General features: G+C 45.0%; 1 protein-coding gene across 1 annotated transcript in view; it reads left to right on the forward strand.

The window, feature by feature from the left end:
• The first annotated feature begins 23,204 nt into the window (after window positions 1-23,204).
• The window catches only part of LOC146861596 (kelch domain-containing protein 1-like), a 347,431-nt gene continuing 345,722 nt past the window's right edge, over window positions 23,205-24,913 (forward strand). The window contains exon 1 of the mRNA XM_085645977.1: window positions 23,205-23,432. The gene's annotated coding sequence lies outside the window, so the exon portion shown is untranslated. The remainder of the gene's footprint in view (window positions 23,433-24,913) is intronic.

Consider the following 24,913-nt stretch of genomic DNA (forward strand, 5'->3'; position numbering starts at 1 on the left):
CTTTGATGGCGCAGTGTTCGATGTTACAAGGATCGCTTGGTTAAAACAATGTTATTTGAAAAGCTTTCTGCGAGTTGACATGATCCACACATCTAGAATATGACGACACACACGCTCTTCACAAAAAATGCCAATTCTGGTATGAATAACAAGTTAGGTGTAGAAGTATATTTGAGTATTACTTACTGTGAGGGGTAATATTTGGCCCCGCAAGAACTCTCTTTCTCTAAAATCATGCTATCCAAGATCATTGTGCAGGGTAGTACGATCAATACATGCGTAATAAGGCACACTTTGTGCTCAAAAGCAGGAATTAATGACTATGAATAATCAGTGCAGTAGGGTTATAACCATCGTTAATCACATAGAAATATCCTAGCACATATACTTGATTATATATCTATTAATATCTCTTTACAGACTGTCCTGCTACATAATATCGGACATATCTTAGAATTCATTGATACATACCAATTGTGCGCTTTTTCATGCCTCTAAATACGAAGGTATGCTGGACATTTCTTATTTATTTACCTTTCCAGGGACCAATGTAGCTGTGCTTGTGGTGGATTGGTTTTGCACATACAATCAGTCCCCTTCTTATTTTATTTCTTTGCAGATTTTCCTTGCTAAAATAATCATTATAGCCTACAAGTGTGTTGGGCAACGTACATGTGGACTACATACATACATCACAGGTATGCGGGGTGAACTGCAATATTTCAAAAATACCATAGAAATGTTTGGAGATCTTATATCCAATTTAGAACATAGACCAATCGGATGTGCTCAAATGACGATGTCCATAATAGAAAGGGTTGGTGCATTTCTGTAGATATACCAATGGAGATGATTTGAAATAATGTATAGGATTGCCTCTCTTTTTGTATTTGCTCTCATCACTTTGGGTTCGGTATCATGAAGATGTAACATATGATTCACAATAATTGTATGGTTCATCTTACTTTTGGAAATGTTCTTCTCCATTCATATGATTGTAACCAATGGTCCATTGTCATGAGGTGTCTTCCCATAAATGCATTTGCGATGATTTGAAATTCATTGTGGTCAATTCAGTAGTTTTTTAGAGTATATTAAAAATCTGTCTCATATTGTGTGTTAATATTTATAAATAATGTGGTTTTAAATGTGTAAATTTATATATGTATTAATGTATGTCTTGTATAATTTCTTATAGCCTTGAAGAAGTCCCATTGGGAGGAAATGCGCCGTGTTGGCTACGAATTCTGTGTCGTGCTTTCACAGAAAATTTCTGAACAGAAGAATAAAGGAATAAAAGATGAATATATTTTTCACAACTTGATGACTTACTTGACTCATTTGGGAGACGCCTGTGTTAAACTTTTATTACTAACTACTGTTTATCATTGTGTGTGTCCTTTCAAAACTGTGAACAACAATAGATGTGTGCTGAGCCAGCTTGTTCAGAATGTTACAACTGTTGGTTCTTTGGGAGGGAATTCCTCAGACACAAGAATCTGGGGATGGGGGAGCGTTTTATCACGTTAGAACTATTCGCAAACTTAGCACGACTGACAGAGCACTGCCTTAGGCCTTTAACTCATCTTCATACTGAGTTAAACACAACCAGAAGAATCCCGCTAATCTGAACCCATTCACAGACATCACATTAGCCACTTGGAACAATAGGGGGTTGAATAACCAGCGAAAGGGAAAGCAGGTCCTGCGCTACCTACAGCGCCACCAGGTAGACATAGCCTTTCTATAAGAAACACACCTTCCACCAAGAATCTCCCACACATTTGCCTCAACGTGGGGACAACACTGTTTTTTCTCCAACTACAGCTCATACGCCAGAGGAGTCTCCATCCTGCTACACAAGCACATACCTTTTCATCTGCTGGACCTAAATTCAGACACAGATGGACGATTCCTAATAGTAAAAGGTCATCTACTTGGGCACCACATAACACTAATGAACCTGTACTCCTCCAAAGCAGACAGTCCGGATTTTTACGTACGCCTTCAAACTGAAGCATTGGAAACGGATTATGTCTGCCAAGGGGGTGACCTTACCACACTGCTCCAACCAAACCTGGACAGCACCACCCACATCCCATCCACTAAACCTCAGTCCAGGGGGGCACTGCAGGAACTATGCGACATGCTTACATTAACAGACGTTTGGCGCCAGCGCAACCCCATGTAGGCAGCGTACACCCATCACTCAGTATATCACGATACCTGGACAAGAATGGACTATTGGTTGCTAACACCTAACCTCCTCCCCTGGGTCACCACCATCCTACACCCCGCGCACATTATCAGACCATTCTCCTGTGCTACTCAAATTGCAAATTCCGAGAGCGGAAGGGATGGAGAGGCCATGGCGATTTTCAAATATGGCTATACATAATGAAGTATTCCGAATGGAACTCAAGGCTGCTATAAAGGAATATTTTTAAATCAACCAAGGCTCGGTAGGCTCCTGGTCAGTGCTGTGGGATGACTTTAAAACAATACTGCGTGCAGCCTTTCTGTTTTCTCGCTTGAACCCAACAGCCACTGGGTTCAAGCGAGAAAGAAAAAGATGCAGAGACCTACTCGAAAGAATAAATACGAAAGAGTTTCAGAAGCTGTGCAATAAGCTCGAGCGTGAGAAAAAGAAAGAAAAGAAAACACAAAGGCTGCACGCAGTAGGATCTTTCTATATGTTTGAAAAGACATATTGTTGCTAACGAAGATGTAGCCATCGGGGGAGAGGCCTCTAGCGTGTGGATTTAAAAGTTACTCCATGAAAGATTGAAATACAGCGGAGACAACACAATCTGGACACCCCAATCCTACAAACTTGGAATTCAGTCAACCAGAGATCGGTTGGTTGTATTTCAAATAAGAAAAGCTGTTGTGGTCCTGAGGAGAACCCCTTCAAAAAATAGGGTGTTCGAAATGCGTTGACCTTGCGTTGTTTTGCCAAACAAACGTTTAATGTTTTTTTCGAAGTGTGCACTATTGATCATTGTTGAATCCTGAAGAAATGTGCATTTTTGGGGATAGTGGTGCACTAAAGGATTGTTTAAAAAATTGTTGTTTGGTTGTGCTCCTTGGTTTAAAAAATGATAGTGACAGTACAATACCAGGAAGGACCTTTTTTGTGGTGCAGTGTGGTTTGGAAGAGGTGAATGTGGAATGAAAGATGAGTGGGTAGAGAATGATTGTGGTCAGTGGTGTATGGGATGAGTTCTGAGTTGTAAATTTTGTTTATATTTTTGTATTTGAACGTTTTGTAATTGTCTTTAAAAATTAAAAAGAGGTGTTGTCTTGAAAAAAGAAAAAAACTTCTTTTGAGAATTAAAAGAAAAGCTAAATTGATATTTCAGGCTGTCATAGATTTTTTCATGCACCGCAGTTGAGATTTCATAAACGAGTATCAGTACTGGCAATTGTATTGTTTTATTGTTTAAGGGCTCAGCCTTACTGATTGGAGCCAAGACCCATTGTTGTTCTTTGGTGGGATGACTTTAATGCATATGCTAGAGGGGTATGCATATCAAAACATGCAGCCATACTACAGTCGGTACGCAATACACTTGCCCACATAGAGGACGAATTTGAGGTGTTCAAAAAGTAGGAGCGTGATGGCATGGAGAATAACTATCTCCAAAAACATGCTAAATTACTAGACAAATTCCAGGAGGCTGATGATAGAAAAGCACACTACCTTGGGAAATACACCTCTGCCAGAAGATATGGGGAAGGGGAGAGACCTGGCAGAACGCTGGCCAACTAATTGCAGCCGCCTAGGGGACAATCATACATATCTAGCATTAAGCGCAAAGATGGCATACTTGCCAGAAGCCCTTCCGATATCCAGTCCACTATACTAGCGTACTACACTGAGTTATATGCCACTATGATACCCCAGGATACACAGCATCGCACACAGTACCTGGAAGAAATTGCAATGGTGTGGCTCCCTAAGGTGCACCAGCAATTTTTAGCTGAGCCTTTTACGATGGAAGAAGTACTACAGGCCATAGACTCCATGGATGGCTCTTATGTGCCTGGACTAGATGGCTATACTGGTACTTTTTACAAAACATATAAAAAAGAATTAGCGCCCATCCTACTGGAGGTATACAGTGAAGCAATGAAAAGGACGTACATCCGCCCACCCTTCATGAAGACCCAACGTTGTGCGGGTTGTACCGGCCCCTCTCACTACTAAATTTTGATAATAAAATACTAGCAAAAATGATTGCCACTCGATTATCACTACTTATGGAGCAGCTGATTTCCCCGGGCCCAGACTGGATTCATCCCACATAGCTCCACGGCCCTGAATCTTTGATCCCTCTTTGCAGTGCTACATAGAAAACATACTTCGGTACCTCTGATAGCGGAATTGTTGGATTCTGAAAAGGCATTCGACTCATTAGAGTGGGATTTCCTCCGTGACACACGAAAATAAAACAGGCATACCTCAGGGATTCGCCTCCCTTGTCCGTTTACTATACACGCAGCCCAAAGCACGTATCAGTATAAATGGGGCAATTACACAAGCATTCCCAGTATCGCGTGGAACTCGACAGGGGTGCCCCCTGTTGCCATTGCTATTCATAATGTCGTTAGACTCGCTAAAGCGGCACCTACAAACCAAGCATATGCATAGAGAACTGCAATTCAAGCATGGGCTGCTTCTGGTAACAGCCTATGCGGATGACATCATCCTTTACATAAGGCACCCCAGTGACAATTTGGCACCAATCCTCCAGGAAATAACACAATACAGGGTCCTATCAGGACTGCATATCAACTGAAGAAAATCTGAGCTATTCCCTCTGACAGCTGTAATTAAACCGGTAGAGAACGAATTCCCCCAAATGTGGACTGACGGTACCACAAAATATCTGGGGATCCGCATACATGCAGACAAAGAGCAAATATTAAGACTTAACTATGGACCGTCAATAGACAAACTAACAGACCGAGTGGAGCGCTGATTCAGACTCCTTCTTTCAATGACAGCCAGCATTGCTATTATCAAAATGGTTGTCTTGCCCAAGTTTCTATACCTCTTCCACAACATCTCCATACCTCTAACGAATGTGTTTTGTAATACAATGCACTCCTTACTCACAAAGCTGGTGCGGGGGAGGGAAACAACCGCATATAGGTTGGGATACACTCACCCTCCCATATGAACGAGGTGGATTTCGAGTTCCTAATCTGCACATATTCTACCTGGTGGCACAATGTAGCTTTGCGAGGCACTGGTATCATCCATATGCACATTTGTCATATGCCAAACCTGAAGCAGGTCTGGCCTCCCAGTTAAGGCTGGCTGCCATATTACCATTGGGCCTACCGTGTGACCCGCAAGACATACAAACTGTATCCACCACTAGCTGGTCATGCATTAGATTATTCTGCAAGGTGGGAGGACAAAGACTGTACTACTCACAATCCCACTAAAAGATAATCCCTGGATACCTATTACCTAGGAAACACAAGCCCAACGGGAGATACTCCCTACATACACTTGGAGACCAATTCACTGAAGGGCACATCTTTTCATGCACTGAAGACACACGTTTCCAGAACGCCCCCCTCATAGATCACTTTGTCTTGAGAAGGCTACAGGGTGGAGAAAGGCTCAGATGCCAACTTATCCGCTAGAACCAAGGAATTCCCACTGTTTACATGGCTTATAACTGACTCAAACGGGGACCATCTCATATCCAAACTGTATCACGATAGCTTAAAATTAATACCTGCCCATGATGCTAAAATACGTGCTGAATGGGAGAGGGACTTAGGGCTCACTATAACTGACCAAACGTGGCACAACTGCTGCATGCAAACAAAACAGGTCTCTCTAAACTATCGGCACAAACTAGTTCATTTCAAATTCCTATGGCGAGTATACCTCATACCAGCCAAACTTGATTGGATAGACCTCAGCAGGCCTGGAACCTTTCCCAAATGCCAGACACACATGGCAGACTTCTTACACATGATATGGACGTTTCACAAAGTGGCTGCATGCTGTCAAGACATATTCACAATCATGTCAGATATGGTGCAACAACTCATCGATCCCTCTCCCCTACTGGCGTTGCTGGGATATGTCAAGGAAATCCCCAAATCTTCACGTAGATATGTAGCCATAGCGCTCTTGCAAGCAAAAAGGGAGATAGCTATACATTGGGGGGCAGAAAAAAGCACCCATAAAACAAACATGGATCAAAAGCCTAATCCACTGTGACGCTACCACAAAACTACAGCCACCCGCATCCAGACCACGAGACATATGGCAACCACTAAAAACCTACTTACTAATGATAAACACTGCAGACGATGAGCAATCAGAACCAATCGAGCAGGCGGAACCATGGCATTAAGATGGGTGATAGATGGGCAGCTAGCGACATTACCCTGAAAGAGTAAAATATACCCCCCTTGCACAAATGACGACCTATGAGCAACCCCGCTGTGATGTCTAAAACGATATGAATAGGCACGGGACAGATACGAACTCGGTAAAACATAAAGGCCTAGGACGAACACTCTTTATTAATTGTATCCTTAGCTGATATGCAGTTATATGTTATTTCTGAAAAATAAAGATTTAGAAAAATAAGTATTCGGTTTTATGGGACATAATATTGTCCTTAACTTTTTGGAGAGTTGGCCTGAAAATAAATATTTACAGCACAAACAATTGTCATCCAAACTGACTATGCTTTTATGTGTAATATCCTGCAAGAAAGTATCTGATGTACTCGCTTTAAATCTTGCGTGTAGAATTTTCTTTCCCGAGCTAGTTTCCTTCACTATCACAAGGAGGACAAAGTCAAATTCTAGGTCGGTTTCTTACCCTGTGTTCGCTTGGAACAGTAAGCTTTGTGTAGTTCAGTGTTTAAAGGTGCATGAGCTATGTACCAATGAGTTTCGTTCCGACATGAGGAGTCAGTTGTTGATTGCTTTGCAAAAACCCTTCAGGCCTATGGGGGCTGCCACCTTGGCCAGATTGATGTGTTGGTTGCTGTCAAAGGCTGGAATTGACATGTCTATTTTTGGCGCACATTCGGCTAGAGGGACCATGGCCTCGAGGTCCTTTACGTTAGGGTCTTGTTGGATAATATCCTAAAAGCAGCAGACTGGTCATATGAATCCACATTTAAGTAATTTCATTATAAAACGATTGTCGATGTTGCTTCTGTGGTGGTGGCCTAGCTTTGAACAAGCATAATCAGGTACTGACACAGAACAAATAAAATTCTAGCATTTGTGATAAGAATTTTAAATTCTATTAAGGACACGGAGACGAGGATTATCCCACTCTCAGCTATGTCTCTATATGCATTTATACTGTTTGGATATGCTGATTTCCGATGTTATAAATGCCCACCTTATTATCTCTATTTGGTTATGGACTTTTCGTTATGATGGCCAGTGATTACGGCTTCAGTGTTTTTTATCTCCACATGAAACGATGAGTAGTAACTGACTCTTGGGCTGAGATCGTACAGTGTTGGATGGTTCTTGGGCTCGATGGATGTTATTTGTCTGCAGTGGTCGTCGGTGCCCCGGAGCAAGGGTCTTTGGGTAAGACTGCTGTTGCGTCCGGAGTTCTTCAAGTTTGTTGAGGGTCCTTCATTGTTGGATTCCAGAGTGATGGACTGTTATTTCCCTGTTTGGGCAAAGAAAGAGGGCAAAATATGGCAATTGGTGTTATGTAGGGCTGTGGTCTACATGGTTGGTATGTGACTATAGGTATTAATGGGAAATGCAGTATTTTTAATTTAAAGTTTTGATTGGCTGCTGAAAAAAGTAAAGAAAGAGAAGCAGAATCCTCGACGCCATGTGAGAAAGTGGCTCTGTATATACTGTTCCCTAATAGGTACAGGGTGTACAGAGTCCACAGTCCCCAAGGGTTTGACAGAGGCTAAAGTTAGATATAACCTTACTCTCCAAAGTGGTAGCTTGGTCGAGCAGTAAGGCAGTATCAGAGGACAGTGTAAAGCATTTGTTGGACACACTCAGTCAATGGTCTCACACACTCAATAACTGAACTCTAGGCCAATGGTTTATATATAAAAAATATATGCTTGTTTTATTTTAGAACCAACACTTGGCATTAAAATATACTTGCTCAGAATGAGATGCTTTATATAAATACTTTTGCAATATGCAATTGACTTTTGTAAACAGTTACAAGTGGTTGCAATAGGCAACACTATTTTAAACACAACAATGCATTGAGCTCAATGGAAATTTCAAGTTATTTGCAACAGATTACTTTTAGGATTACTTTTGGAATTCCAGGACTGGATCCTAGATTCAGTCCTGGGTCAGTACTTAGAATCAAGTGATGAAAGTCGACTTAATTACTGTGATGATTTTTAAACAATATTTAGCTATTTTAAAAGTTGACACTTAGAAAATATTTCAAAGAAAACAGTCAATGATTCCCTATGGAAGAAAATTCAAGTTGCAGGTACAGTATGTTCTTGTTACTTTTGTAATCCAGTACTGGGTACCTAGACTCAGTACTGGGACCTTTATCCAAAACAGGTAAGTAATTACGTTTTCAGATATTATACGATTTTTAAAGAATATTTAAAGATTGCAGAAATTGACACTTAGAAGAAATTTCACAGAAAAACAGTCAATGATTTCCTAGGGGAGAAAATTGGGTTACTGGTAAGTACAGTTGTAAGTATTTTTCAGAGTCAGTACTGGGCACCAAGATCCAGCACTGGGAGCTCACCTGAGAGCAGGTGAGTATTTTCGTTTTCGTTACTCGGCTGATTTTTGGTGAATATTTTAAGATTTGAAAAATCCACACTTAGAAGAAATTTCAGGAAAAGGCCAGTCAATGTTACCCTATGAAGAAAATAGAGTTATCGGTTTAAAGGTAAGTACTCGACTGGCAGAGTTGAGGTTCTGGGCATAGACTCAGGGGTCCCCCAGGGTCAGGTAGGTACAGCCTCAGCGACTCTAGGGCAGCCGGGTGCAGAGTGAGTTAGGCCCAATGTTATCCTATGAGGGATAGTCAGTCAGTCAGCCAAAAAATAACTTTATTTGGTTTTCACAAACCATAAAGCATATAAATCACATTTCATATTAAAAACATTTTCAGTTCATAAAAGTCTACTTGGTTCTTTTTATAGCCACATGCCTTCAGTTTTTGCCCACTTTTGTAAGTAAGCTTTCTACTGCTATCATAAATTTTATCCCCCTGCATATTAAAATATTTGATGCGGCACCCATCCAACTTGTTGCCGCCTGTCTGCAGGTGCGGATTTTTAAATCATTAAAAACTGTTCTCAGCATCTTCCTTCTTTCTGTTTTTACTGTTTCACAGACACACAGTATATGGCTCAAAGTTTCAATATAATAACCACATAAACGACATGCCTTTGATTGATCCTTATTTTTCCAGGAGGGTACCAAGTCTAATGTACAATGATCTCCAAATCTGTATGCCATGAACCTCCTTTTTAAGGACAATCGGAAGTGAGCTGCTGGGTAGGGTTGAGGTCTTAGCCGTGTATAAGAGTTTATTGTGACCCATGCGTGGCGGCGTCTCAGTAATCCCCTCTTGTCCTCCACGAAGGATAATGCTTTTGCTTTGTTTTTGCACGCTATTTTAAATGTGGCCTTTTCCAACTTGCTGTTCCAAAGCCCATTGAGCTCTAATTCTTCCAGAGCTATCCTCAATTGGTCCCCCCACGAGTTTGGGATTCTTTGCTCTAGTTGTTGCTTAATTTCCAACCAGCATAAATTATTCAAAGTTCCCGATTCTGCTGCTCTAAGTTTCCAACATAAGTTTACTATGGTTGCCTTCCTTTGGCCTACTTGATTCTGTAATCCGAATTCCAAACGGATTTGTGCTGGAGAGGAACCTTTAAAGAGATTAAATACCGTTTTGTAAACCTTGGTTTGTAATTTATTTAAGATGTCACTTTCTTGGCCATGCCAGGTTTCCAGACCGTAGGACAGGGTCGGTAGCAGTTGGGCTGCCATGATTTTTAAAAGATGCCCATGTGAAGGGCTTTCCAGTTTCTTATATAGTTGTTTACAGGCAAATATTGAGGATTGAGCTTTTGCTGTGATCTCCTTTTTCTGCTCCACCATTGACAGATTTCTTGCCATTTTGATGCCCAAGTATTTATAAACTCTTATTTCTTCTATTGGAGAGTTCTTAGCAAACCATTTATAGTTTCTTTGTCTTGGGCCCACTAATCTTACCACCTTGGTTTTTGATTTATTCAATTCCAAACTTTGAGCATCCATGTAATCTATGAGTTTGTTTATTGCCCTTTGTAGCCCTATTGAAGTCTGACTTACCAAGATAATGTCGTCTGCATACTGTAAGTATTGAACCGGCTCATTTGCCAAATTTGGTGGGTGGCCATTTATTTGTTCTAAGTGGCAATTCAGATCAGCTAGATATAAATTAAATAAGCCTGGAGAAAGGACGCAGCCCTGTTTTAATCCATTTGTAATATTTATTTTTGAAGAGACTCTTTGTCCCTCCCCTAATTTTACAGTGGCCCATGTTTCACTGTATAGTGATTGTATTGCTTGTATCAGTGGTTGTGGCAGTCCCCATGCTTTCAGTTTCTTCCACAAGCGGTCCCGCGGCACTCTGTCGAAAACCGCTTTTAGATCTATATAGCAAGCCACTAGTACTCCCCTTTTCCTTTCAGCTTTTTCTGTCAGAATTGTCAAGGCTGTTAGATTTGTAATGGTGCCCATTCCCCGTCTGAAGCCTGTTTGGAATTTTGGGATAATGTTATTTTCCTCTGTCCACTCTTGTAGATGATCCAGGATGCATGAAGCATAGAGTTTGGCCTCTACGTCGATTAGGGCGATCAACCTGTAATTCCCGGGTTCTGTTCTAATGCCACTCTTGTAAATTGGGTGGAACATGTTACCGCTCCAGGATTGCGGGATCTTGTTGTTACGGAACACGTGGTTAAAAAGAGATGTTAGATATTTTGCCCAAACTTCCGGGTCTCGTTTGAACAGGGCATTTGGTAGCCCGTTTGGGCCTGCTGCTCCTTCCGCTTTCAGATTATTTATCAGTGTTTTTATTCGTTTAACAGTTGTCAAAATTTGGTCATCTCCTTCCCATTCAATGTTAGTGCTGGTTACCACGATGTTAGGTACTTTTTCCTTTACTTTCGGTGACCTTACTTCATCCACCTTTTCTAATCCCAGTTTGGGGTTATACAGTTTATCAATGTGTTCTAGCCAAGTATTTTCGCTTATTCCGATGGTATTTTGCTTTCCGTGACCTTTCATTAATTTTTTAATTATACCCCAGAATTCTTTACTATTTGGAAGTTTGCTTGCCCACAGCAGATCTTCCCATAACTTTTCTCTATATTTTCTTTTTTCCACTCTGCATTCCATCTTGTAAACCTTTCTTAATTTTTGGATCTTTCCGCTGTCTATTTTTATTCCCATTTTAATTGCTTGAGCATTTTGTCTTACCTCTTTGGCAATGTTTATTTTTTTGTTTCTCATCTGTGTTGTATACCATGGCTCTTTAATAAACCTGCGATTACTTTTGGTTACTATTTTTGCTGGGAATTTATCCAGGAGTGATACACATAGTTCCTCCCAGTTACTTGATGATTGTACTGCTAATTCCTCAGCATTCTTTATGTGTTCGTTTACCATGTCCATTATCTCTTCCATGATTGCTCCTCTCCATTTAAGCTTCCGTAAATTATATATTTCAGGCCACGCAACTAATGATGCTACAGACTCCTTTTGCTTAATGTTTAAGTCTAGGACTGTCTCTTGAGGGAAATGATCACTCTCTGGTCGAATTAAGATACGGAACTTGTCTACCCGGGGCATTAGCTCTTTACTGATTATCGTATTATCTATTATTGATTGTTTTTTTCCACAGGAAAAGGTTATGCCGGCCGGTTGATCTCCCTTCATGTTTCCATTTAGGATGACCATGCCTTGTTTTTCCAGCTTGTTTCGTATCTTTTGATTGTTATTCTTATTCTTATTCGTCTTTTCTCCTGTCAGATTATAATTAAAATCCCCTGATATTATCATCTCATGATATTGATGTGTAACTTGTAGTGTTTTTATTAGGTTTATTAGGGTTGACAATTTCTCCTCTTTTTTGTCCTTATCTGGATGAATATAAATATTTAGGATTATTAGTTTGTCTCCCACTCTTTCTCCTTGTGCAGGAAGCTTTTCTTCCACTTTTATTATTTGGATCCAGTTTTCTCCGGAATCCATTTCCTCCAATTTCCAGTCAATTTCTGTTGCAATGTATGTGGACAAACCCCCTCTTGGATGTCCGTACTTGGAGGTTTTTTCCGCCATTATGTGGAATTCTTCATATCCTGCCAAGTGCTTTGGTGAAGTGTTCCATGTTTCTTGTAACAACATTACTTTAAAGTTACTTAAATAGGTGAGGGTTTCTTGATCTTGTTGCATTTCGTTAAAACCATGAACGTTCCAGGAGCAGATCAAGGTCTTTTTCTCATTTTGATTTACTGCCTTATGGTTTTGTACCCCCCTTACAGTGGTGTTATCATCAGGAACGATGTAAATTCAAAGTGTGGGGAAGCCAAGACCAGTCGTGGTTTCCTTCTGACTGGGTGGCTGTTTGTCTATCCGTTGTGATTTGCACACCAGTTCCCCTGCATGTCTCTTGATTTGGTGACGTACTTCTGGCTCCTTTTAGTACCGTTGAAGGCTTTCCCTTTATTTTTTGTAGCCCGGAAACCTCGTCATTTATTAGCGGGTATGGATATTTTATTAACGGTGGGTATGATATAATTATGCCCCAAGTTGCGAAGATCTCCCTAGTGGAGAAGATCCGTTCCGTTGTCTCAATCGACGCCCATGTGGTTCTACTAACTTCCAAATCCATCTCCATATTAACTTGCACAAATTCTAGTGCCAAGAGATTGGATGATGGAATATCTCTTAATTTCGGAATTTCTCTAAATAGTTTAATTATATTACCCCTATTTAGTGTGTCGTTTTTTCCCTTTGTTTGATATTCCGGCTTGAAGATTAGTTTACAGCCTGTTGCTTCTGGGTTTGGTTGGGGTTCTTGATTTCCTTTTTGTTCCCTTTTTTCCCTTATCCTTTCCCCCGCCTTAGCGTTGATCATGAGCTCGGTAGTGGGCCGTCCTTTTGAACTCAATTTCGGCGTTTTATCTTCCTCTTCGCTTTGACTTCTATTATCCTCCTTTGTTCTGAACATTTTGGCTGTCCTGGTCTGTTCCAATTATTGTTTCTCCGCTAATATTTTACACGTCCGGCCTTTTTTATCCAGGGTAATTGATAGCTGGATGTCTGTACTTGACGCACCTTCTATGTTCACTCCAAAACTTTTTTCCCTTTTTGGCGGGGTTGTTTTGTCTTCATTAGTTGTCCATTTAATTATTTCTTCCTGGTGCTTGATTTTTGAACCATCATCGTTTTTTGCTTCAGGTACCGCTTTTTGAGACATGTCTTCTGTTACCTGTGGTTTTGTTATTTGTTTGTTTTTTTCCTTTCTTTTCACGTTTTCCGTCTCCTCCTCTATATGTGTTTTTGTTTTTGTTTTTTTGACGGTATTCCACCCTTTTATTGCTTTTCTATCCGCAGGTTCTGGTGCACTCTGATTGCTTTTCGTGGATATATTATGGTCCCTTAAATTGTCTAATATGTTTGATTCTTCGTTGTTTTGCTGTGTTGTTGGGCCCGTGACTGCTTGTTCTTGTGCACTGATATTGGCGTTTTGTGAAAAAATTGCATAATTTTGTTTTTCTCCCTGCTTAATTTTTGAATTGGCGTTCTTCCTAGATTTCCGTGCTCGTTTGCATTGTCTTTTGGTTTGATTTTCCAACACACTTGGAGCAGCAGGTGTATTTTTTTCACTACGCCTGTTGCCCTGCTATTTTGTTATGTTTGCATCGTCCTCCGTGGAGTTTTCTACAGATTCTATACCTTGCTTCGTATTTCTTTGTTTTTCCGTCCTTGTAGATTTACCTGTATTTACTAAGCACGATGTTTCTTCTATTTGTTTTCTTACTTGTGCTGCACTTAGGATCTCAGTCAAAATTTCTGGTAGACATGCCAGTTTATCTATTATTTTGCTGCACCCGGAGCTTTGGTCTAATACTTTGTTATTGTTTTGTCTGTCTTTATTTGGTCCATTAGTTATTTGTTCTAAAATTATGTCCAGCTTGTTATTGATTCCTGCAATATGAGTTTTCCCTGGTTTGTTGACCCTGATTCCTCCACTTGTTGGGTTTTAGATTCTAGCATCTTTATGAGGACGTCTTCCTCTGATATTGAAAAAGATCTTGACCAGTTTATCTTTTGAGTTATTCCTCGTTGTATAACATGATCTCCGCCTTCGCTTTGTTCCCTTAACATGTACCTTTGTGCAGCTTTTTCCTCCTTACTTTTTTCATGGGTGACTGTATGTTGAGGTGTAAGTTGGTATATAGGTTGGGATACCGGGACATGTATTTGGGCTGTCGTTTTTAGAAGCCAATTTTTTAAAACTGATTTTTCTTGAACCGGTCTTTCATCCTTTTCTTCTGTCATCCTTCCTTCTTTTTGTGGACACTTTTCCGGTTGTCTTGATGTAAGTTGGGCTGCCAGGACATGTATTTGGGCTGTCGTTTTTAGGAGCCAATTTTTTAAAGCTGATTTATCTTGAACCGGTCTTTCGTCCTTTTCTTCTGTCACCCTTCCTTCTTTTTGTTGACACATTTCTGGTTGTCTTGACTTTGCTTCTGGGCATTTATCTCCAGCGCTTTTTGGTGTTATCGAGAGTATCGGTTTTATGGGAGTTTGTAGGCTTTGAGCCTCTTCTGTAGTTGCATAAAGTGCCGCCATTGGATCTTTTAAAAACTGAAATTTATGCGTTACGTTTTTCCCACCAAACTTAAATTGCTCTGTAGCTGGAAAAGGGATCAAATTCTTTTCTTGTGGGTTGGAATCTTCTTTTAACTTACTCTTGTTTCCAGATTTATTAACCACTTTTCTTTGATCCTGTATTGTCGCTCTTTTCTTATTTTTGTAAATGGGGGCTTGGCGAACTTTTCCTGACCGCATATCCCCAATTCTCTACTCCGATTAATGATAGGACTGGCCCTGATGGCTATCTTGACCCCTGTGCTGGTTTTTGCTGTTTTTTTCTTTTTTTTTTTGCTGTTATTGCTGAACCCCCCTCTGCAGGGTGTTCTTAACTCTCCAGTCAGAGGTACTGTAAGCACGGCTTCACCTCTGCTTTGCCTCACCGCACCTTGCCTCCCGACTTTCACCTCCCACTCAACTTCCAGCACCTCCTCCCAAGCCTGTCTGCACCTTCTGCGTCCTGCCGAGTTACAAACTCCCCCACCGAGTCACTTCCTCGTCCATCGGCCCTTATGCTAGGTACGGCGCGAGGTGCTGTGGGGTAGCTTGGGGCCCGACGCACGCCGCAGGATTGGGGCAACTCCGACAGGGAGGAACTGCTTAGAAGTGTTGCAATGACTGGCACGGCGGTGACTTTATCTGTCAAGTCGCTTACAATCAGTCTCATCAAGATATATGGTGTCTACTTGGGTCCCTTGATTGGGGCCTCAGGTCACAAGTTCTCAAGCTGTTAGCCCACAAATAAATTAACTGATTTACCAGTTTTTTACCTGGCTGTCCATCGTAATTTTACTGTTGTCTACGTTGAAGCTGATACTTGTCTACTTAAATGCTGGTGCTTAAGTAATAGCTAGTAACTTAAATTTAATGATTAAGCACTGCGTTGCATTGGTAGTACATTTGTCCCCTCTTGGCACCTGAAACTCTACCGGGGTTGCCTTTTCCTGCAGAGCTGCTGCTCACTGCCTTCTGCTCACCCTTTACTTGCCAAAATCCATGACCGTGACCGGCCCTCGAGTCCAAAATACAGGCAGGGAATAGCTTCAGGGGCCTCTGGGGCTCAGGGGCTCTGGCTTAAGGCTTAAGGCCCCACCTGCCCGACCCACGCCCGCTTCTGCTCCCTCTCCCCGCACCAGTCACCCGGCTCACTGCTTCTTGCCGCCTCTCCTCACTCCTCTCACCTCTCTCCTTGCTGTGTGGGTGTGGCGCGGAGCGGTAGGGTGAGCCTCTGAATGCGGGGAGCCTCGCGAGCACGGGCTGCCTGGAACCGAACCTGATTGCTCCACTTCACTTTAATCCGCTTTGCTCCTCACGCCCCTCACTCTCCTCTCGTTGCCTTGACCGCTCAACCGCCACTGCTACTGTTCACCACGGAGTTTTGCGGTGCCTCCCGTGCCTCCTGTGTCGCGCACCGTTCACTCTCCCTCCAATACGGCACAGCACGCCGCGCCGCAGATGCGAGACACGGCCTGATGAACGCGCCGGCCAGTGATTGTAGCGGGGGGGATCCCAGCAGGTCCCAGGAATCCAAACGGGGATACAAACGGGCCCAAATGGGTCAGACACGGCCCCTGATAGTCCGCGATAGTCCGTGATCCGTGAGTCCGTGAGCTGGCAGCCCGTTTTCCCCGCTGCCTGCCTGCCTGCTCGGAATTCGGCGTTCAGCACTTCCGCGCTTCCGTGCTCTGTCGTTCTGTCTACAGAAGCTCGCTGTCTCTCTGGCTCCCTCTATCGCACCTTCCGTTCACTGGCAAGAAAGGTAGAGGTTAGAGTCAGGTGGGATAGGGGGGCCTTGGTTGGTGGCTGCTGACTAACAAGCCACACGGCTGTGGGAGCTGGGCTCCTGGTCACTTACTCAGGGCAAGTGGGGAAGTAGGTAGGTGTAGAGGTTGCACTGCCAGGGCCACTCGGGCGGCTGGGTGCAGGGTGCTTTTGAGCCTTCGGGCGCTCAATTGATTTCAATGGGAAATCTCCGGTTTAGAAGAAGACTGCAAGCTCGGGGATGAGGATTCTTCAGGTGCCACCACCACTTCGAGAGGTAAGTTGGGTAGTTGGAGGATAGGTAGGTACCCCGGGATTGGGCACAGGGGGCCGCGGGGCGCCGCGTGCAGGGGTGCCTTTTGGTGTCGGGAAATCTTACCCTCTGTTGATCGCGGTAGGGGGGGCACCTTGTTCTGAGGCTGCAGGCTTCTTCAGGAGTGTCGAGGGAGGTCCTTGGGTGCTGGACTCGGGGTCACAGTCGCCGTGGGGTCGTCCTCGTGGTCTTTGTTCACTTCGGCACTGGCCAGGCTTGGCTGGTGCAGAGTGTGCTGGGTTCGTGGTTCCGGGCTGCTGCCAGGGATTAGAGGTAGGTTTTGAGTAGAGCCTCTACTCATGGGAGTCCCAGGGGCTTAGAGCCAAAAGGTAGCCAGGTCCTCCGGGGTTTGTGAGGTTGCTGGCCACAAGAGATGCCGGGTTGGAGCAGGAGCAGGTTCGAGGGTCGACAGGCCAGTAGGGCTGGGGCCAAAGCAGTTGGTGTCTTCCTCTTCTTAGCACCTGCAGGGCAGGTCTTCTTTCTTCTTGCTCTTCTTTGTATTTCGGAATCTGGCAAAGGAAGGTTCAGGGTGCCCCTAAATACTAGATTTAGGGGCGTTACAGGTAGGTGAAGGGCAGGGACCAATGGGTCCCTGTCCTGGGGTGGGTACACCCCCTATCCTGCCTCTCTCCTGTTGGAGGGGGCAGTAGCCTAGTCCTGATAGGATAGGGCTTCCCATCTTCAAGATGGCGAGAGCCCGGAGATGTGCTTCACCTCGCCTCCCCCACCTGAGGGGTGGGGTTGTCAGGCTGGCACATCCCCTGTCCTTATTTGGGTTTTCCGGCCAAGCTTCCCACCAGAGTGGGGGGTTGCAGTGGCCTGGGGAAGCTCACAGAGGCGGCATGCCTTTGAAGCTTTCCCCTGCCCATCCTGGGGGAGGAGATTTAGCACCTCGCCCAGGATGTGCATTGTTGCAGGCCCAGGAGAGCAGGGGCTCTCCCACCCAGGGGTCCAGCAACATGTCTGCTGTGTGGCAACCTAGGCAGCCTCAGAGCAGACGTGGATTGTAGGTTAGGTTTAAGGGGGCATATCTAAGATCCCCTCTGGGGTGCTTGGTACATTAAATCCCACACTGGCATCAGTGTGGGTTTAATGTGCTGAGAAGTTTGATACCAAACTTCTCAGTCTTCAGTGTTGCCATTATGGTGCTGTGGAGTTCGTGTTTGACAAGCTCTCAGCACCATGTACTCTTAAATGGCAGCACTGCACTTACAGTGCTCAGGAATGGACCTGGGTACTGTAGGGGCACAGGGCTCCTGCTCCTGTGCCCACACCATTGGCATAAGGCACCCTGCTAGAGGGGTGGTTGATGTATGCCATGGCAGTGTAGGTGATGGGCATGGCACACAGGGATGTGTGCCATGTTGACATTTTGTTTTGTCTTGCACCCAGACACCCAGCCTGCAAAGGCAGTGTGTGTGTGTAAGGGTACAGGGCCTCTAAGGGTGGCACAATGAGTGCTGCAGCCCTTAGAGGCCTTCCCTGGTCACAAGGCCCTGGGTACCTAGGGTACCATTTACCAGGGGCTGACATGTGGCCAGGGTTTGCCAATTTGGGTTTTGTTTGTTTTAGGGAAGGAACATAGGCCCTGGGCACCTGATTGGCAGGAGTCCAGGGCACACTCAGTCAAAGTACATTCAGCAATTCAGCAAAAAGTGGGGGCATACCATGCAAGAAAGATGGCACTTTCTCACACTCCGTGTCACTAATTGAATAAAAAATTCTTCTTGCGAATGCTATAAAGAAAAAAAAAATCACCTAAAAATAAAAACCTGGAAATGTCACACAAGTAGTTTAACCTTGGCAGTAATGATAAAGTTGGAAAAAATAAAGCTATTGTTAGACCGTAGACTAACCGAATGTGAATGAAGCAATGCATTTTTCTTCCAATTTCTAGCACTGTCTGAAAATGTATAGTTAGCATAACTGTAGGAACGTAGGATCCTTCTGCATGGTTACCCCCACTTTTTGCCTGATGTTGTAATAGTTTCTGACTAGTCTGACTGGGATCCTGCTAGTTAGGACCCCAGTCGCTGTGCTTTCTCCCCTAAATTGGATATGGTGAGTACTTAGGTACACTCCAGATTGGACACTGATGTACCCTTATAAGTCCTGAGTATATGGTACCAAGGTGCCTAGGGGGTAGGTACACCAGGGGTCTTCCATGGGCTGAAGCATGTATTGTGCCATGCAAGAGAGACCACTCAAATTGTGACTAACGGCCTGCGATTGCAGCCTGTGTAAGCTGGTGCTGGCACCACTTACAACAGATATGTTTCCTTATATCTGAGGTCACTGCACTTAAACCTATATGTTACCCTTAAAGGCAGACCTTTCAGTCCTGAAGGCAGTGTGCTTGGTTCGAAGTGTGAGGGTGCCCCTGCATGAGCGGGACACACCTACAACCTTCGGAATCCATTCTCCTGGGTGGTAAGTGCATCAGCCATTACGACACAGAGTGGCCATGCGTCATTACACGATGACCATCTCTAAACTGGCTGTAACAAACCCTGTCATGTTTGATATCAAACATGTTGGAATCATACCCCCACACCATGATTCCATGCACTGTAAAGCTCCTCTGGGAGGCCCTCAGTGCTCCCAGTACAACTCTTCCAGAACCGGACAGCAAGCTAAGGCTGCTCCCGATCAGAGACATGTTTCTGCCCTCCTGCTGCTGAGCCAAGCTTGAACGGGGGGAAGGCATAACAATAAACCCCGACTGGGAGGGATGACCACCTCCCAGCCTGGGTTCAGTGTATTGGGGCAGGATGGGGTCGCTTGCCAGCACCACTAAGACTGCTTGAAGGGCACATTTGGTGCACTCCTTGCGTACTCCAGCTCAAACCAGTTCAGGGAGCAGTTGGCCCTCGCTCTGGCACAAAACTGGACAAAGGATATGGGAGTATCCTTCCCACTGTCCAACCCCTCCTCTGGGAGAGACCCCTGAGTTGTCCCAACCCTTTCCTAGGGGGACTTAAGGGGTTACCTGTGGGTGGGTCCCTAGATTTGTTGTGGAAAAGATTCAGATCACATACCACTACAGCTTCAACCGTCTGGACCCTCTGGACTTCGCTTGGGAACCGAGACTGCACCAGGGAAGATACCTGCTGTTCCTGGTCTCGTCGTCCTGAGGGTCTTCTGAAAGTCTGTGTCCGTGCTCTATGTAGGTTCTTCACCAGGCCTATGGACATCCAAGACACCTGAAGGAATCTCTCTTGGAGTGAAGGAGTCACTCCCCTGCATCTGTAGGCACCACAATGCAGCTGACCGGTCTGCTGTTCCTGGGCTCCCACGGACTCTGAAAGGCTCAGAATAATACAGGTGGTGGTTCTGCAACTCCCTCGAGCCCTGCACTGTCTTCTCACTGAGTCTGAGGCCAGTATCCGTCGTCGGAACTGCAGAAACAGAACCCCTGTGCAGAGATCCAGAGATCTTCGTGCTCCAAGAAGCTCCTACCTCAAGCATCTCCTGCAGCCAAGATCTTCAACTGCATCGTATCCTCTGCACCGTGGGTTTTCTTCATTGGTGAGCTGCTCGAGGTCCTCTTGCGACTCCTGTGCCTCCGGCCTGTGGGTCATCTCGAGGGTCTTCTTTGATTCCAGTGGGCTCCCCTCCTTGCTCAGGGCCTGCTTTGACTTACCTGCTTGTGGTGAGTCACTTGGGCCTTGCTGGTTCAGACACCGCACCTTTATCACAAACTTCGTTGTTTGTTGCTGCCGAAGTTTGTTGATGCCCCTGCTGGTTACTTACCTCCTGGCTCTCAACATCCGACAGCTCATAAACGGCTCCTGGTCTTCCAAAGCATCGCCTAGTCCACACAGCTGCAACCTGAGGGGCACCGCCAACCTTTCCTGCATCCCTGACATCGGTAGGCATTCGTCTTCTGTGCCTCCTGGTCACTCCGGAGTGGCACAGACTCTGTCCCCTCTGCTTGCAGGTTCTTCGCACCTTGAATTCACCTTTGGGTTCCACCAGACTCCTCCGTCTTCTTCTCCAGCAGCACCCTTTCTGAAGTCCTCCATTGTGGTCTACAGCAGTTTCTGACATCACTTGACACATTGCTCCCCTGGTTTAGGTATCCTGGTTCCTGGGGTATACATGGGTGGGGTGACACTCCAACCTTCCATCTTCCACGGGATGTCTTCAGGGTCTGCTGGGAAGGATCCCTTTTCTCTAAAACTGCAACTGCGACTTACCCATTGACTAACATTGAGTACGTGGTCGTGCTCCCACTCTGCACACGAACTTCATGAGGTTCCTAGATACTCACCTTGGGTGGTTCCTTGGGTCCTCAGCTCTTCCAAGTCTTCTGGGTCCACTCTTGTCTTGAGTCATGGTTTGCATTCCACTATTTTAGTAAATGGTTTGGTCTCCCCTGGAGACCATTGTGTATTTGTGCTACTTATGTGCTCTATTTCCTAAGTATTGTGTGTATCATGTTTATTTCTCCAGGTAGGAGATAATTCAGTGTTAGTGAGTGTTTGTAACAAAATAACTATTTTTATAACTACACTCAGTGCTTTAAATTGGCCGGTACTCACCGGTACTGAGTCCCGGCACTTATCATTTTTACCGCTCTTGGTACCAGCACTTCTCTGCTGCCAAGGAGAGTACCGGTACTCATCAAAGGTAGGGTCATTGTTGCTTTGACTTACGCGCACGAACGAGGCTGTTTGACAGCCAAAGAGCCTCTAGCCCAAGCTGAGCCACCTTTAAACAATTCAGTAGGGCTCATCTGCCTATTGTCCGGTGTTCACCACCACGCTGTGTTGACAGAGCAGGGTCCATTCAGGCCCTAGGCTGTCAAGTCAATCACATTCACACCATGGTGTGCATTTGTGCACACACTCCAATCCAGGCATCCTACTGACAGAAGCATTAGCAGCAATTAGGAAAGCCATGGGAGATAAGGGGTGTAAAATGGCCTTTATCCCACTTGAGTCTTTTGTGTGAGTGTCTGTCTTTTGTGTGTCTGGGTGTTTGCCTGCTTGTGTGCGCATGTTTGTGTGTGTGTGTGTGAGAGAAAAGCAAGTGAAAGAGGGAGAGAATCCAGACAGTAGGGAGGTATTTTAAAGGACATTCTTGGAATGCTTTGTGAGAGCACTGGTGCTTGTTTCTGTGAGTGCGCACTCAAGAATATATAAGTATTCGGCCACATAGTAGAAGTGTCATATGTCTTGTCCTTAGTCCCGCCCCTAGCCTTGCCCACTTCCTTTACTCATAGCTCATTTTAAAAGTACCTGCACTTATTTTTTCCCATTTAACGCACTGATTACACTGTGTGATTCTTTTTCACTTAACCTATACCATGAGATTGCAAGGCTGCCCGGGGGGGTTGCGCAGCAGCCCCCCTAAAAGGGCGGCCGCCTTAGTGCCACAGGAAGGCACTGGAGTCGCCGGTCTAGTCCCTGGGCCACGGCCAGGGAAGACGTCCGGCCGACCCATTTCCGGGGAGGGGGGAAGGGATAGGGGTATTTAGGCTGTCCCCGTCCATCCTTTGCCCTCTTGTCCCTCACCGTCTTACTGGTAAAACAATCTGCTTTACACTCCTTGTGGACAAAGCCTGGAGGCTGCTCTCCACAGCCACCAAGTAAAGAGCTTTCTAAGGTCCTCTAAGACCACTAAAATCCCCATAGGAGTCGGTTGGATTAGTGCAGGGTGCTACACTTACATAGGTGGGCACCATATACTAAGCCAGCCTCTCACAATAACGTTGCTTTAAATTGGACTTGGCATAAGCAACAATGATATAGACAAACAACAAATGGTGAGACTGCCTACATGCCTTTGTTGGTTCCGATTCCAAAATTCGTCCTTCTTTTATTTTTAAAATTGTAACGGTAAATCCCACAACCTGGCATACTCCCGATGCCTCGCCCTTTCCACAAAGAGTTCCTTGTTATTTGCCTTCACTTGCGCTCTCGGGGCTTGCAGGCTCTAAATGGTCCACAGTTTCGCGAAACTCAGCCTAAAACGATTCAGCCCCGCTATGAGAACAGACGGCAGCTAAAAAGAAAATGAAACCGCTCGGTACATCTGAGGCCAGCGGCAGCGCTCACCCGGCTAAAGAAGATCCAATAAGAGAAGTGATGGGAGTGTGCCCGAGGCTGCTAGAATTTGTAGTATCAACCAATGGATGGCAGAGAGCTATCAGCCAATCAGAGTCTGCCATGCCCCCTGATCCCCGCCCCATTCCACCGCAAGTCAGGGGGGAAACTTCCACCCTGCCCTTAGGAATTGCTCGGTCTTAGCTACGCCCTGTAGTGGAGCATATGAGCAGTGGAGGTTTAGATTTCTCTGGCCCTTGGGAAGTGGGTGCGCGCGCGCAGCCTGCTGTCATAACAAAACAGAGCTGTCACCGCCTCCTTGAGAGAGAGCCTGTGTAGGAGCACGCGCTTAGAGGCTAAGAAGTTCAGGGCAGTCAGCGTGTGTGGACAGCTGGACGCAAAACGGTGGACAGGTAAGGAGTATTAGAGTTGCGAAAGCCAAGAGGTGGTTAGTAGCGGGGTAGTAGTACTGACGGGATTTACAGCGCGGCTCGGTGCTTAGAGGTGCGCGGAGCTTCCTTTCAAACGTAGACTGTTTTACTGGTGTCAAGTAATGTGGCGGGGGTAAGGGGACTGGTAGTCTGTGCGGCCGCTTCAAGAAGAAGCATACAGCGCAGAAGTTTTAATCACATAAGACAAGTTTAGCGCACGGTTCCTCCTATGTATTGTTTATCTTTCAGGAGTCCAGTTTTTTGTTTGCAAATAGGTATTTATACAGTGTGCTGTATTTCCTGCACCGTAGCAGTGGGAGATAAACAAATACCTCAAGACTTCCATTCCGGAATTTGGCGTATGTGAAACAGAAATACGATCCCCCAGCTGGTCGCATCTGTTGAGGCTTAGGCGCCGCTTTCAGAAAGGTCCATGGCTTTCTTCCTTTTAAAGCCCCGTTTAACACAGCCTTAAAGAGATTTTCTAGTGTGAGAGGCTTGGTCGCTCCGTTTCAAATTTTCTTTGACCACGTCAGACTGAAACTCACAGCTTATTGTATCGTAAGGCTCTCAACACCACAGGGGAGAGTATGTGGTCTGACTGCTAGGTCGCCGACTTTGATGCTGGAATTGGAAACCAAGGTTCGAGCCTCGGGATCGCACCCACATCCTGTGACTGGAAAATCACTTAATATCCCCGTGTCTGAATGTGTCCTTGTGTAACGTAACTGGTGCTCATGTAAAGCACTTCGCGACCCGCGCTTCTACTTAAATACTCCACCACCTGTTAGGAACTTCCACGCTGAGTAGTTAAATTCTTTAATCTGAAAGCCAGCACATGCTCCTACAGAAGCCGGAGCAGTAAACGTCACGTCAGTTCGGTGATCAGCTGTCAACTGTCAACGGACAGTTCACAGCTGATGACTTCACTGGGTGTATGGTGTCCGCGCAGGGACACAGGAACGCGTTTTAAGAACGGTGTCCAAGAAGAACAAGTTACTTACCTTCGGTAACGATGTATCTGTAAGAAACATTAGTTAGTTAGATTCCTCACCTTAGAATATCCCCAGGCGTCAGACTGGATCCGGAAGATTTTTCGTCAGCAATACCCCTTGCGCGTCGCTAGGCGTCGTCTGCGGCTCCGCGTCCCTCGTCGGCGTTGTGCGCCGGAATGATGTCGTCGGAGTACTTAGACGCCGCCCTCGCGCGCTGACGTCAGTTCTTGTACATAGCCTTCCGCACCAGGATCGCAGAGCCATGCAAAGACCGACACTGGTGCCAAAAATAAAATCTAGGGGCCTGAAAAGGATAACCTTAACCCTAGATGTCAGTTCGCAGAACGGGGAGGATGGGTGGGTCGGTGAGGAATCTAACTAATGTTTCTTACAGATACATCGTTACCGAAGGTAAGTAACTTGTTCATCTGAAAGAAACACGTTAGTTAGATTCCTCACCTTAGAATA

The sequence above is a fragment of the Triturus cristatus genome, chromosome 3_1 (assembly GCF_964204655.1).
Source record: "Triturus cristatus chromosome 3_1, aTriCri1.1, whole genome shotgun sequence".
Lineage (NCBI taxonomy): Eukaryota > Metazoa > Chordata > Amphibia > Caudata > Salamandridae > Triturus > Triturus cristatus.